Source organism: Ambystoma mexicanum, chromosome 12, assembly GCF_040938575.1.
Source record: "Ambystoma mexicanum isolate Mex_15411 chromosome 12, UKY_AmexF1_1, whole genome shotgun sequence".
NCBI classification, from domain to species: Eukaryota; Metazoa; Chordata; class Amphibia; order Caudata; family Ambystomatidae; genus Ambystoma; species Ambystoma mexicanum.
Genome location: NC_090936.1, coordinates 892207795 through 892220413, shown reverse-complemented (window position 1 = coordinate 892220413; position 12619 = coordinate 892207795). Strand labels below are relative to the sequence as shown.

General features: G+C 50.2%; 1 protein-coding gene across 2 annotated transcripts in view; it reads left to right on the top strand.

Annotated features, from left to right (window-relative positions):
- Positions 1-12619, top strand: part of BLTP3B (bridge-like lipid transfer protein family member 3B) — a 2399137-nt gene that overhangs the window by 1528549 nt on the left and 857969 nt on the right. The gene's annotated exons all lie outside the window — the stretch shown is intronic.

Below are 12619 nucleotides of genomic sequence, written 5' to 3'. Positions count from 1 at the left end.
GAAATGGTTGGCTTGGTACGGGAATGACTTCTATGAATTTTGAGAAAAACAATGCTCTGCTACATTCGCCCAACTCTTGCAGTTAGGAAATCACTCATTTTTTGTAGTGTTTCACAAAACAAGCAATACCACAAGCCAAAAACTGAGCCATGGTACACAGGCGTTTTAAGCTTACGGCCTGAACAGACGTACTTAGCATGTGTAAATCAGGAAAACCAACGTGGTGAGGAACGGCAAGCATACATATTTTGAAAGAACACCGGCAGGCCTTTTCAAGGGTAGGTGACTTGTGCAGGTTAGAAAAGTGTATGGTGCCTAAAGCAGCTAAATGTAGGGCACATTTGAGAAATGAAAGGGTTGTGTGACAAAGGGCACCAGCAAATGGGTCGAAACCTTATGAAAACCACGCAAACACAACAAGTGTCATACCTTCCCTCGTTCCCACAGGTGTTCCAATGAAACCGGTACCTCAGATGTGTGTGTGCACCTACCTTGGCGCCAAGGGGAAAGCCTAAAACACAGCTAACCCCAAGTCTGTTCTGACAGTTGAATTTCACAATTTTTTCAGAAGGGCACACCATACAGATATGGGCCTAGGGTGTCCAAGCCACCAAGGAAAACGGGGAACACCATGCATTTCCGAAAAGAAGACACCCGTGGGAATCCCCAGAAGTCTGACTTGCACAAATCGGCCCTGAATTGATTACCCAGAAACCCGTGGACCTCTCCACCCCCAAAATGGAGGGGCGGTGCATCTCATGTAGCCCTCCTAAGGGGCAGATAAGGGGGGGGGGGCCTGTCATGCAGTCCTCCCTGGGGTGAGGTGTCCCTTCCCAGGAGCAGATATCTGCCCCCAGGGAGAGCTGCATGACGTGGCCCCCACTCCATTGTGGGTGTGGGGGAGGAGGCCACCACCCCTTACCATTACAAAATGCCCCAACGCTTTGGGGTGCCCCACAGGCACCTATCTACCATTTTCACTTTTTTGCTTTGTTTACTCAACTCCCCTTGGCGCAGATGAGCACAATAGTGTGCCATTCTGCCCCCAGGGTGCCCAAACCTTACTGCCCCACCCACTGGGTGGCCAGTCCCATGTTATTTGGTGCCCCCCATCCCAAATGGATGGGGGGCACCTCATGCAGGCCTCCCTGGTGCTCCTACGAACGGCTGCATGAGGTGCCCCCCACTCCGTTTGGGGTGGGGGGGAAGGGCCACCAAAAAACATGGGACAGGCCCCCGAGTGGGTGGGGCAATAAGGTTTGGGCATCCTGTGGGCAGATTGGCACACACACCAATGTGCCCATCTGTGCCAAGGCAACTTTAGTAAACAAAGAAAAAAATGAAAATGGCAGACTGCACTTTAGGGGGGGCTGAGGGGCACCCTAAACCGCTGGGGAATTTTGTCATTTGAAGGGGGGTGCACCACTCCACCAAATGGAGGGGCGGTGCATCTCATGTAACACTCCCTAGGGGCAGATAAGGGGGGGGGTTGTCATGCACTCCTCCCTAGGGTGAGGTGTCCCTTCCTAGGAGCAGATATCTGCCCCCAGGTAGGGCTGCATGACATGGCCCCCCACTCCATTGTGGGTCGGGGGGAGGAGGCCACCTCCCCTTCCTAAATGGAAAATTCCCTGTCGGTTTGGGGTGGCCCACAGCCCCCCTAAAATGCTGTCTACCATTTTCACTTTTTTCCTTTTGTTTACCCAACTCCCCTTGGCGCCGATGGGCACAATAGTGTGCCATTCTGCCCCCCCACCCATTGGGGGGCCAGTCTGACATTTTGTGGTGGCCCTCTCCCCCCTCACCCGAAATGGGTGGGGGTGCACCTCATGCAGGCCTCCCTGGGCCTCCTACAAACGGCTGCGTGAGGTACACCCGCCCTCCATTTAGGGTGGGGGAGGAGAGGGCTACCAAAAAGTATGGGACAGGCCCCCCAGTGGGCGGGGTAGTAAGGTTTGGGCAACCTGGGGGCAGATTGCCACCCTAATGTGCCCATCTGCGCCAAGGGAAGTTTGGTAAACAAAGAAAAAAATTGAAATTGGTACACTACACGTTAGGGCGGGCTGAGGGGCACCCTAAACCTCTGGGGAATTTTCCAATATAAAGGGAGTGGCCCCCCACCCCACCAAATGAAAGGAGGGCCATCTCAATCAGCCCTCCCTGGGGTCAGATGCCCCTTCCTAGGAGCAGATATCTGCCCCCAAGGAGGGCTACAAGGGGTGCCCCCATTTCCCCTTGGGGTGAGGGGGAGAGGGCCACCCCCCTTTTCCATAAAATAAATCCCTGGTGGCTAGTGGCCCCCCCACCCAAATCTCCCTTTTTGTTTTTTCATTTTGCCCCCTTCCCTGGGGGCAGATGATCAGCCATCTGCCCCCAGGGGGGCCCTAACCTGCAGGCCCCATCTTTTGGGGGGCCTGCACACTTATTCCTGGTGGCCCTCCCACCCTCCGATTGGATGGGGGACCACCTCATGTACTCTTGCTTGGGGGCAGAAATCTGCCCCCAGGGAGGGCTACAAGGGATGGCCCCCCTTTCCACTTGGTGTGGGAGGGGGAGGGCCACCACCCTTTGGGGGGCAAAAGAAATCCCTGGTACCTAGTAGCCTCCACCCCCGTTGCATTTCATTATTTTATTTTTTTATTTTGCCCCCTTCCCTGGGGGCAGATGATCAGCCATCTGCCCCCAGGGTTATCCATAAGTGCCCCCATGCTTTGGGAGCCAGGGGGGGAGAGGGCTGCTTACTGTAAGCACCCCCCACCTCCCCCCCGCTTTCAAAACCAATCCCTGGTAGTCTAGTGGGCATTGCTGGGCAAGGATCGAGAGTTCTGCGCCCTATCCACGCCCAGCAATGCTTTCACAAAAAGGTGTCGTTGGAAAGGGGAGAATCTCCCCTTTCCAACGACACCTCCCTCGATCTCCGGCTTGAAATACAGCCGGAGATCGAGGGGGAGAAAGGTGGAGACTCACCTTTCATTTTCACTGTGGCAGCCCGAAATGGCTGCCGTGATGAAAATTACTTTCACGTTGGAGTGCTTTACGCACGGCGACGTGAAACTGAAGGTAATCCAGCCCCCGGGCAGTGAGGAGGGACCTCCCCCTCACATAGCCTGGGGGTTGGATTACTGTTTTGAGCGATCCCAGCTTTGCAGGGATCGCTCAAAACAAAGTGCCAATAAGAACGAGCTATCTCGTCCTTGGCAACCTTGAGGTAATGTCAAGGACGAGATACCTCGTCCTTGGCACTTAAGAGGTTTAAATGCTCATCCTCCTGAAACTCCTATATTATTTTTTAAATATACCACTGTGGCCAGGGGTAAGGTTCTTCAACGATTTCGGAGCTGAGATAGATACTTTTATGTGGCACTCCGGGGCAGTCCGTCACAAGTGGGGCACGCTATCCAAACCATTCTTGCAGGGTGGCCTTGCTGCCCCAGATTTTGAAAAATATTGGCTGGTGGCACAGGCACAATATGCATCCTATTGGTTCACAGAAAACATCTCTTAGCCACATGTTAAGATTGAACGTCGCACAGTGGGAATTTGTGATATTTGATCGGCTGGACTACCTCTGCAGATGATAGATTCATACGTGTGACCCCGCTAGTGTGACTGCATTTGCATGGAATAAAATCTGGAAATTGTTGTGAATCACTCGCCCATTTCATGATGACCTTCCACTGTGGAATTGTGTCCCGTCATTGCCCAGGGTGAACAAGACTGTAGTAGGACAGTCGACCCAGGAAGGGTTTGCCTCCTTGAAAGATGTTTATGTGATGGGTAACTTCATCATCTATCTGGAGTTGCAAGGCCTCCTACGAAGACAATCTGCATGTTGGTTGCAATATGGGGCCCTCCACAAGGCAATCACAGTTTTGTGGGAGGGATTTCCAGTATTACCGCCTGATGAACCAATGCTTGATTTCATAATGAAAGTGAGTAATACCCATGGCCGAGTATCTGGGTTGTACGATCTATTGCAGAACTGTGGCAATAGGCCCTTCACTAAGATAAGGCGTGACTGGGCAAGAGATCTGAATTTAGATATTGCGGATGAAATCTGAGAGGATATTTGTATGCAGTCCCGGGAGGATAACTCAGTGGCAACATGCTCGCGTTGGAAGCAAGACGACAGAGCCCCACAGGTTCGATCCCTGGGTCCGCGCTTAGAAACCTCTGGGTATTAAGCGCGTTATAAATAACCAATCGTATCACATCATATCCATTAATTCCAGATTCTGATTAATACAATTCAAGGTGCTACACAGGTATCACCATACTCCTGCCAAGCTGCATTTGATTTGCCAGGTAAACTCTGCACTCTGCCATAGATGCCAATCATGCAACGCAGGGTATTTTCATATGTTGTGGGACTGTCCAGGGCTGCAAGACTTCTGGAGTAGGGTATGTGATACACTGTCAGACATCTTTATTTGTAGAGTTAAGGTGACCCCAATGCAGTGTTTGTTCCATAAATTTGATAATTTGCAATAAGGCTTTCACAGACTAGCCAGCTTCTGCATGCTACTGGCGGTCCGCTGCATATTGCTAAAATGGTTAAAATCTGCCAGTCCAATGGTTGCACAGTGGATGAAGGCTGTGACATGGGCTTCAGGTCAGGAAGAGCAATGGTCTCTACTCCAGCCAGTGCAGTGTAAACGAATGGATATCTGGTCCCGTTCTGATCCTTAATGTTGCAAATGCAAGATAATGAGCCAAATATGGAATCCCCAATAAACTGGAAATTATTTCCCCCCAGGAGTGTTTGAGAACTATTCAATTTATAAGATCCAACAATCTATTAAGGTCCATAATGTTATCAACCTACCTCTGCCTCAGAATGTATCCAGTGTGATGTAACAGTGTATTTATTGAATGAAGTTGTCAGGTCTAATTTATATTGTATTGTCAAGCGCTTTTAATAAATAAAGGTTTTAAAAAGCCTCTAGCATCTTTCAAAGCTCAATTGCATCATGCTGAATCTCAAGGTTGGCTGTCAACACTGTAGGAACTACTTGGGGAGATGCCTGTCACCGACCACCCCCACATGGTCTATCTTTACTGCCTGGTGGAGGAACTACAAATGAAAGACTGTGGTTTGTGCCAGTCCATGCATGGAAAAGCACCCTGGGACGTGTCGCTAAATTCTACATCTGCCATAGCAGTGGATGGTCAGATGGCTAAACGGCAGGATGCGCAAGTTACTTTTAAACTCCCTCGAACTGACTATCCTCCTATTGGGTGTGCTACCCTTGGTAAAACTTGAAGAACTGTCTCCTACTTTGTATAGCCCATTCCTGAATCGATCATCCCTGCTGCGAATTTGGAAGCAAATCCCTGGGTTGGGAAGTATTTGCTGTAGAGACATGGCACGAATTGAACTTCCACCATGTGACAGTGTGCCAAATTGGGTGCTGATGAAACTAGAGTCCCCCGCGGTGGATCATTATTATGTATGTGCATGGATGCTTTGCATATACTTGGATATAAATTAACAGTATGTTGTAAACGACCTGTGCTGATGAATAACGTTTGTCTTGGTCCTCAAGCAACTGGCTTGGATTGGCATATTAAGCCACTATCTGGGGCCCACGCAAGACCTCTAAGGGAGCCCAGCTGTGATTGCTTTCCCCAAGAGAGCATCAGGTCTGGAAATGTGAGCTAACATTGGGGTCAATCGTACAGGGATCTGGCTTCCATTGGGGAATATAGTAGTACCAGGTATTGAAGCTGTGCCATCTCCTGTTGGAATATGAGTGGTCATAGTCACCTCTTGAGTAAGGATGGTTCGGCCCCCTTAATTTCCAAATAGAATGGTTTTTATTACAGGAAACTTGGCTTGAGTCTACTATGTTTTTTGGGGGCTACCACTTATATCAATTAAAGGCAAAAAACAGGGTCCGGGGTAGACCATATGGGGGCTCATAATCGGTGTCAGCCAAGCCATTGAGTCTCTGCAAATTAACTTTGCGGCACCTAGCAGCTTATTACAAGTTGTAGAATTGACGTTGGGTGATATGGGTGAGAAGTGCTGTCTCTTGATAATAAATGTGTTACCCCCCACCACGACAATATAGCCCTGGAGGGGACTATCGATTTACTAGGCAATGTTTTGGTCTGCCGGCCTGACACACCAAATGAAAGGATGATACTTTTAGGTGGGGATTTCAATGCTCGTTGCACTGACGACCTGGAGTGTACTCCCTATTACAATGTTGTCAAAAACTGCCAAATGTTGCTAAAGAAAGATATGATAAGGGCGCCCAATGGGTACAATTTATGAGTAATTGGGAGCTTACACTGATGAATGGTATAACCAGGTGTGATGGACCTGGGCAATGTACATGGGCCATGGGTAAAAGCAGAGCGACCCTTGATTATTTCTTTGGTATTAATGCATGTTTGTTGAAAACTAATGAATTTAGGATTGAGCAAAATCAATTTAGTGACCATGCCATCTTGGCCTTAACTTTAGACTGACTGTCCTAAAGCTAAAGTTCACCCTCAAAGCTGTAGTGGGGCTATGCGGGTAATCGCATCTGCTGGAGTGCTAGAAGCGCCTGTAAGGCCAACCAATTATTTATGCAAGCCTTTGAGAGGGATAGAAACTGGTTATAGAGTGTAGATCAGACCGTCATTAAAACGGATTGAACAATTTGTGCATTGCTGAAAAAGATAGATCTCCTGTGTGTCTGGGCGAGGAAGGCCTCTCGCCCAGTAAGGATTCAATTGAAAACCATAACATTAATCAGAAAGCGTTACAGGGGAGAGTCCACCGGGAAAATGATCATCTATGAATCTGCAGGCCTCTTCTGGGATTGTGAAGAACAACACCTGATTGGTGTGTTCGATTCTCAGCTTGGAGGGGTATAGCATGGAGTACTTGACCCCCAGGTCGCGAAGTCTCTTTTTGACAGCCAGGAAGGTTTTGTGTTCCTGCTGTACGGCCACAGAAAAGTCAGGGTACAAGTGGATCCTGGAAGACCCCAGAAATAGTTCACTTTTGGCTCTCGCCGCCCTGAGGAGAGCGTCCCGATCTTGAAAATTTAAGATTCTAGCTATGATGGGGCGTGGAGGTGCGCCAGGTTTGGGCTGTGTTGTTATGGCACAGTGAGCTCTTTCCACTACGAACTGCGGCAAGAGCTTCGGGGAGTCCAGAAGTGATAGAAGTGTGCACTCCACGTAATCTTCCATGGGTTCCTTAATGCCGTCTTGTGGCACACCAATTATGCTGAGGTTATTTCGTCTTGAACGCGATTCAAGTTCTTCATTCTTTTTAACCACCTCCAGTACACGATTCGAGAGTGAGGAGACTTGCGCCCGAAGAGAGCCCAGGTCATCCTCAGTGGCACTCACCCTCGTCTCAATTTCAGCCACCCAGCCATCTGTTTTCTCAATGTGGGCTTTAATGGAGGATATAGTGCCATTCATGTTGTCTAGTTTGGTGTGAAGAGTAGTGAACCCTTCGCAGATGAATTCAAGCATCTTCTGTGAGTCATCGGAGGCCGGAAGGGCCGAGGTGGTGGGTTCGAGCTCCGGTACCCCCCCTGTCGATTTAGATGGAGTTTTTCCAAACATATTAATGGAGCTCTGTCCTCCTCCCCATTCCTTTTGTCATGGTGTCAGACAGGGGGAATCTCGACGGTTGGAGCTGGCAGAGGTTGGAGGTGAAGTGTACAAGAAAGCTGGGAGGTCTCAGGTAGCAATAGGGAAGTTGGATGGAGGTGGCCACGGTGCTTTGCAAATCTTTATTGGGTTTCTCCGGATGGGCTGTGGCCTCCCACGTAGCTTCAACCAAGTGAGTATGCACCGGGAGGGTTGATACCCTTATAGGATATGTCTGGAGCTTTAATTTGTCTGTGTGCATTGAGGTCCCAGTTGATCCACACCACTGATTTTTTAATGCATGCACCTCTCAAAGGAATCTCTCATAAGGGTTCAGTGCGCTAGTGTGTGTGCCAGGAGACCAGCAATGCACAGGTGGAATTCAGGTGCAGTCCGGGGCCGCCCCGCCCCGCAGAGCCACACGCGACAATCCAGATGACCGCCTCACCGGCAAGAAGGTTATATGGAGGAGAGTCGGTGACAGTTAGTGAATGGTGCTCATCCGCACCTCTCTGCTGAAGGTGGTTAATTTCAGGACCCTGAAGGTATTGTGGGGTGTCGGGGCACCTCTGTGCAAAGCAGGAGGGTAGAAGTAGTGCTGGGGTGTCCCCCGGGGTAGAGGGGATAAAAACAAGCCGGCGCCCCCAGCTGACCGGAGTGCCGCGAACACTTCTCTCCTCGCGGCCTGCTGTGCGTGTCATGAGAGTGGGCGGCCCCGCCACCCGGAGCACAGCAGCAGAAGGGGGATCAGGGAGACTGCAGGGTGGGCGATGACTTGTGGACCCACCGCAGCATGAGCGCCGCCTCGCAGAAGGCGTGCACCGGAGGGCCCCCCACAACCCCTTGCAGGGTCTACCTTGATCTAGGCTGTGTCCCGTCTAGATGGTGGGTGGCGAGAGGGGGCCACAGCAGTGCCAAGCGCTGAGCCAGGCGCTGGCGCAACGGCTCCCTTGCACTCCGCAGTCCAAAGCCCCACCAGCAGGAAAAGTCGTCTGGGGAACAGGCGCCAAGAGCCAGTCGGAGAGGTGCCTAGGAGTCCCCCAGCCACCCGCCGGTGTGATAGAGGTGTTCTCTGGTGCTGGATGTCTTCATCTCCGGCGGTGTGGGGATGGCCCCGAGGCCCCCAGTAGCCCAGAGGATGGCGTCGCACTCCAGTCGCCAAGCATGTCTCTGGAGCTGGGCAGCACAACGAGGCGCGCGGACAGGGCAGCGCCGCCCCTCCCCCAGCAGGCCCGCAGCACCTCGTCCCACAGTTGTTGGTTGAGACGAGCCGCACGGAGCCACAGTTTGGGTAGCTACAGGAGGGTTATGCGGCAGTCTTCATGTGGCTGTGACTCCACGGTTTTCGGTCACCTGGTGTTGAAAGTCGGGTGAAGTCTGCAGAAGTGGTCTGTGCGCCGATCACCTCAGTATGGGGAGAATTCACAGCACGGCAATGGATAAATGTCGGAAAGAATATTCCCCAGAACGGAGCTCGATGCTAAGGCAGCCATACTCGTCGAGCGCAACAGCCAGGGGATATAGTATTCCATTAACGGGTTTGAAAGCATTTGACTCTTATGTGAGTCAAATGAATGAGTACTACTTTTCATACTTCTCATTGTCTGACAATCATCGGTCGGTTTAATATAACTTTCACTCTTAGGAAAGTGACTCTGCTTGGATACAGTTGCCTGCAAGGGATCAGAATGCCTGGTAACTCTCACCACCTTCTGTCTTGCTCCCTATTCTCTAGGTCTGGGACTGCTACTGGCCTCGTTTGGACACACACACCCCTCCTCTGTGAAGTTATCTTCAGTCCTGCCATGCAGTGAAGGAGCTCCTCTCGCTCCCGGGACACTCTGCTGCATAACACTCTTCAGCCACGGTCTGCGGCATGCTTCCTGCTGCGCAATATCTGCAATCAGGTTCACTTAGGGAATACCAGTATTCCTTCACACCTTCTGCTGCGCGACCTCTGCACTTCAGATTTAGGAGAAGCAAGACCCTCTCGGGACAGGTAGCTGAAATCTGCTTAATCAAAGTCCTAGCGTCCCTTCTTCTTGTCACCCACTTGTGCTTGGATTGCCAACACTATGCTCTGCTTCTGATTCCAGCTACAGCTCCATCTAATGGCCCGCACCTGAGGGGACCTTTTAAGCTTCTCTGGGGGTCGGTGGGGAGCATGGCCTGGGCTCATGCAGTAAGGCTGTGATTCTACCGAGCTCCCACTGAGATCCTTCCGGATCTTGCAACAAGGCAGTTGTAGCAGCTTCTTGTGGTACTGAAAGGCACCTTCCTGCAGGGGACACCAGTGCCCTGCTGCTCAACCCTATCTTGACAGAAATCGGAAAGGCTGATCTAAAGGAAAAATCGTGCCGAAAGTCCGGTCTAGGACAATCCAAGATGGCCGCCGTAGCGGCTATGTGAAAGCCGTGGAACAACTGCATGCATAATTGCACCTTGAGTATACTCTCCGGGCCGCCCGCACTGAGATCTTCTCTCGTAAGGACATCCCTGTTGAAATCGGAGGTGACCATAACCCTCCCACGGCTCCTAACCGTCGGGTGCCAGTGGCTGCAAAGTAAGCAGTTTGTGAGGGACGTTCTGCCCATGCCTGAGACACTGCTGAGCCGGCACCTACCTGCAAAGAAGACCCGCCCCGCTCCAACGCAGCACGAGGTGCAGAGAAGCGGGAGGACCCACGTCCATGCCCGCGAGGTGACCAGATCGCATATATATATTGGCCTGCATCTCTCCTGAGAAATTATAGCTACTGCTGGGGGCATCCGTCGGCAATTGAGGGAGGAGTTGGAAGCTATGGAGGAAGAAGATCCAAAAGCTGGAGGCCCATCACACAGGCCTGCAGTTGGACGAGGAGGCATTAGCCAAGACCCGGTCCCGTAGACTTGAGGCGTGGGAAAGTTTGTCTAAATTCAACTACGTCACGCAGACTACCAGGGCACATGCGGAAGGGGACAAACCCGGAAGGCTTTTATCATGGCTTTGTAAAGAACAACACCCTTGAGCTCTCACTACTTTACTGCATGACGAGTGTGGGGCCCCGTGGAGGTCCCAGCTTGTGATAAACAACATCTTCGCTGCGTATTACTCTAAGCTTTATAGTCACAATAAACAGGTGCCCCCGGGGAAGTGGCAGAAGCTCCCCCCCCCCCAATACGCTCCCGAGGATAACAGACGCACAGCAATCCCATCTAGACCAACCTATCACGGTGGAGGAGGTGAGCGAAGCAATTACCTTTCGTGCTACAAGTAAAATGCCTGGTATTGATTTACTCCCCCCTGAATTCTATAAAACATATAGCGCAAATTTAGCTCCAGTGTTCTGAAGATTTATGAAGAAGCATACACTAAAGGCGTACTCCCGGCTAGCATGAGAGAAACCTTGGATATCCCCATACCTAAACCTGGGAAACCAATGGACAGATGTGACTCATACTGCCCCCTTGCCATGCTAAATTATGATATGAAAATACAGACTACAGTACTAACGGGGCAGCTCCGTAAGTTATTGCAGACCTGATGCACATCGACCAAACTGGGTTCATCCCAGGCCGTAGCACCACTCGGTACCTCCGTAGGCTACAACATATTATTGAACAGACCAACACAGGTGCAGAGCTCTGTGTGGTGGCGTCACTTGATGCTATCAAGGCTTTGGACGCTCTTTACTGTGAATGGTTGTTTGCTGTGTTGCAGAGTTTTGGGTTAGGAGAGAGTTTTGTTCACTGGCTAAGGCTGCTGTATTCCTCGCCTTCTGCCAGGGTCAAGTCTGGTAGACAAGTATCTGAAGTGTGGGATATTTACTGGGGGAAAGTGACAAGGTTGCCCGTTGTCACCCATGCTGTATATATTGGCTGTGTAGCCCCTGGTGGTCTACCTGCACCAGGAATACCTGGAGGCAGGTATTATGGTTGGTGGTTCTAGACATCTTGTATCATTATATGCTGATGATGTCCTGATCTATAGTTTTGCATAAATAAGCCATATTTTCTAGTATTAGGGTGGCCTCATCCCTTATTGGCTGGGCCCCTTGTAATTGGGGGCAAGTAAAGGTTTTGCATGGCAGACCAAACACAAGTTGGTCTGCAAAGATTGATAAATGCTATGGTGTCTTGCGCCCACACTCAGGCAAATGGTCGGATTATAAATGGTAAAAAGAATATCAGATTTGCAAGCAGAACCAACAGACCTTATGCGTTTAAATGGCATGTGGGTGAGGCAATTATCTCTGCAGTGGCTGGATTCTAATATTTGGGGATTGACTTCACCTCACACCCTAAGAAGTCTTCAGTCACTGCACGGTTGAAAAATAAGGCGACCCAAAGCACGGCACAGATGAAACTGTTAATCGCTCTTGTCGCTTTACGTTTAAACCGTTGCTTGAGTATTATAAATTGAAAATTGTACCAGCCCTACTATACGGTCAAGAGGTGCACCATTTGACAAGTGAAGTAAATTGAAATACTATAGAGGCTTTATCATGGAAGAAAGCTCTTAATTTACCATCTTCCGTGCCAATTACTGCACTGCGCTATGAGCTGGGACTGATTTTGCATAGAGGGTGGTAGCCATGGCAAATGTTAATGCTGTACAGAAACCTCTTAACCTCGCCAAGTATTGGGATGGCATGATTAACAGGATGAGGTCATATAAGCTATATAATAGCATGACTCAGTGCGATAAACCCCTTGTTTTCTTGCCTAAATGCCTTGAAAGGTTTTAGAACCCGTATTGGCAGCTGTAGTTTCTCCGCTTCAGAAGTGAATTTGGTTGCGACCGGAAAGATTGCAAGCATTCCTTTTGGGTCAATCTCAACTAGTCAGGGATGCTCTGTGTAATACGGATGATGTTGCACAGTCAAGAGAAAGTTTAATATCGGAGTGTATAGCCTTATGTGTTAAGAGATGTATGATGGTTGTCTACCAGATAATTTTGATATAGGGTGGTGAATAATGGCCACAAAGTGAGCCCAGCGATCATGCTGCTAACATTTTTGGGTAACATAGGCTAAATA